At 31.2% G+C, this 3,418-nt stretch overlaps 1 pseudogene; it reads right to left on the bottom strand.

The window, feature by feature from the left end:
- Positions 1-2,501: 2,501 nt before the first annotated feature.
- Positions 2,502-2,878, bottom strand: LOC149560314 (protein RADIALIS-like 5 pseudogene; annotated as a pseudogene).
- Positions 2,879-3,418: the final 540 nt, after the last annotated feature.

The raw sequence follows: 3,418 nt of genomic DNA, 5'->3' as shown, positions 1-3,418 counted from the left end.
CACATGAAGAAATTGCTAAGCACATGAAGGAATGGCTAGGCACCAACTTGTAGAATGAAAAAAAATGAGTAGGATAACAATGCAACCCAAGATGCTCCTGCATCATCCTCACATAAAAGAAGATGAGGGTTAGTCTACTATTGTTAGTCCTAAGACCAAGAAATTTAGTTATAGCAAGCCTTCCCCAAAGCCTTTCTCCTTGGATAATCAAGCCATACATGTTTCAAAAGGTTCAAACTTATTCAAATATATACCCTTCCTACTTTACCACTCCCTACTAAGTAGATGTCATTAAGATAGATGAAATATTATATTCTTATTTTAGAAAAAAAAATTGAATTTATATAATTAAGATGATCTTGTATTAGGTTGTTAATCTAAAAGCATTTGATAGATGAAATATTATATTCTATATTTTATTTAAAATTTGTGAGAAATTTTGTGTGTACTAAAAATGTATCATAATTTAAATTCTATTGAAAAATATAGCACATTTTTCTAATTTAAACATATCTATTTATATAAGACAAGAGCTAACACAATGGTTAATTGTGAACTTTTTATGTGGGAGGTCATGGATATAAACTTTGAGATATATATTTCATTAATACAAAGAAGAAGTTTAAAGAGGATGTTGAAAATCAATAGAAAATAAACAATACAAAAGTTAAACTATAGATTAATTTCTGTATATTTTTTGTTTCAAAGAATATAGGAAACATTGCTAATTTAGGTATTTATGTGTCTTACATTAAGACTAAGATAGTAATTAGAAAGTCTTAGCTACTTGATTATTCACTCCAATAAAATAGATACAACTTACTTTTAAACTATTCATTCTTTTAACTTTATTGTAAGTCTTATATATTTCAAATTACTTAGTGTATATACTTTAATATTTATTTATAATTTCAATGTAAAATACTTTTTGAATTTTGATTGTGAAGATGACCATTGTATTATGAATTGAAATATATTTATTTATGTAAATTTGTATATATTCATTTTATTAATTAAATTGAAGATAATTAATATTAAAAAATCTAAATACAATTTCAGTCTTATTACTTTGAGAAATATAAATATTCTCAAATCAAATACATCTTATAAAATTATAATTTTTTTAACATAAATAAACATATTTTAAAAAGTAATGATTTTCTAAAACTTAATGAGAGATGCTCAGTATCGCATATTTTACTTCATTCAATTCCATCGGTGGTTCTCTAATGTCCTGCAAACTGGGCTTAGAATATAAATATACCTCTTTAATAGTTGTGACTATCTCATAGCACATTAGATCAAACCGACACTGAAGAATGAGATTAACCGATATAACATCAACTTTTGATTGGTAAACAGAGCATATGTACATTATAGAATAAACAGTTGCAATACAGGGAAGTGACAAGTTAGACAAGGGAAGGATTCAAATGCTTGTACGACTATAGACGCCAAATCCAAATCATCCATGTTTGCCACTACTCATCCATCTTTTTGTCTGGTTCACCGCTTACTTCCTCTCTCTTCTGCTTCAGTCCAGCTTCATGTACATTAATTCCCTGTAAAGAAAACATATTTTTCATTATCTAGAGTAGGAGAATCAACAAATAGTATTCGTAAATAGCATCTGGACAGAAAACAAACATTACTTCTCTCCATTTTCAAGCAAAAGAGACCAATTATATCTTTGAGTAAAGATGGTTTGCCACTTAAAATTTTGTGTGCAGGGGAGGTTCAATATAGAGATTTTCTTTTAGTATACTCTCCTGAACAAGATAAGTTCGAAGGAAAGATTAACTGAAATTAATTATATTTTTTTATAGTCTAATATGATAGCTTGCAGTATGAAACTCCCTATACTTCCAGCATCCAGGACTTGTTTAAGAGATGGTAGGAAGAAATATAATCAAGCCTTTGACTGCATATAATTTCTAGTCATTCTGAGATGCTGGATGTAAACAGTCAGTATATATATGTACATCAAAGGAATTACTCAAAGACACTGTAATGTCAAATAGTACCCTTGATCTCAAAACTTGGCAGAAAGGGATCCTTCTAGTGATAAGAACTTTCAAGACCATAAATTAATATTTTAGGTATGGGGCAGTCTCTACTTTCTTCACTACAAGATATTGGATGTCTCTACCTTGTTCACTTGAAGATAACATTGAGGAAAATATGAAAGAAAACCTTTATAAATCTACAAAGGATTTACCCAGAGACTATATGATGTCACAAGACCATACATTAGCATTTTAGATTCCTATTCAAGCTATTTTGCTAGCTATTGCATTTATATCAAACTCCTAAAGTAAATACTTCAGAGACTGTGCAACAAAAATATGGATGTCCATAACGTCAAAAATAAGGCAGAAAAACAGTGAAGCATTTATAGCTTCTTGAACAATAATTATGATTACTCTAGAGCTCATTTTAGGCACTTCAATGATAAGAACTAGTGAAAAATCAAATTAGCATGAGTTTTAGATATGCCTGCTCTCATATTCTCCTTATTTGCCTCCAGAACCCCCTCCATTAGAAGTAGAAGACTTGTACTTGGGGAAAGGCACTTGGTCTGCTTCAATGCAGCTCAAGTCCTCTAATAGAACCTGATAATGCCTTTTCACTTCTTCCGAGGATTTCCCACCAACCATGGCAGCCACATTTTGCCAACGTTCGGGACTGTCTTTGTCATAGATAGCTATGGCATTCTCAAACAACTTATTTTGCTCGGCTGTCCAGCCATTTTTCCCAGATGAAGAGCTTTGATTAGCAGCCATGTTAGTAATTCAAGCCTTCAAGCAAAGAAATTTGGGAGAACGGCAAATTGGTATGGCAAACTGGTGCGTTAGAAAATCTTTCACTAAGAATACTTTGTCTCGTAGACGTTATTAGAATCTTTCAAGAATTAAAAAAACTAACTGGTTCAAAACAAAAGAGTAGTTAATACACTACTAATAAACAGATATGCTCTACACTTAATGATTAGACAAAGAAAATTTAAGAAAGTGTATGTATACCGACTTCGTTCAGATGCTTAAAAGCTCTAAACAAAAATGTATATGACTTCCTACAACTCAAGACAAAAGTGCATATATGCAACCTCTTAGAAAAACAAACGATAGAAAGTCGAACTAGATTGAGTAAAAGCTAGAAAACTGCAAATCAAATAAGACCTACGAGTATCTTAAGAAGAGATATGAATGACATTCACAAGAAAAATGCATGTAGGGGATTAACAAAGGGTTCTGAAAGAAATTATCAAACAGGAAAGCTAAATGAAAGGGGATTAACAGATTGGTACAAAAATGAAGGCTTTTAGGCTTTGGAGGCTTTGCGATTCAGTCTCCAATGCAGGGGATACCATACTTGGGCAATCTTGAGTCCTTATAAATGGATTGAAGCTTCGATTGTG

Source organism: Cupressus sempervirens, chromosome 4, assembly GCF_028749045.1.
Source record: "Cupressus sempervirens isolate cs-2001-9-10 chromosome 4, ASM2874904v1, whole genome shotgun sequence".
NCBI classification, from domain to species: domain Eukaryota; kingdom Viridiplantae; phylum Streptophyta; class Pinopsida; order Cupressales; family Cupressaceae; genus Cupressus; species Cupressus sempervirens.
This window is presented reverse-complemented; position numbering and strand designations above follow the sequence as displayed.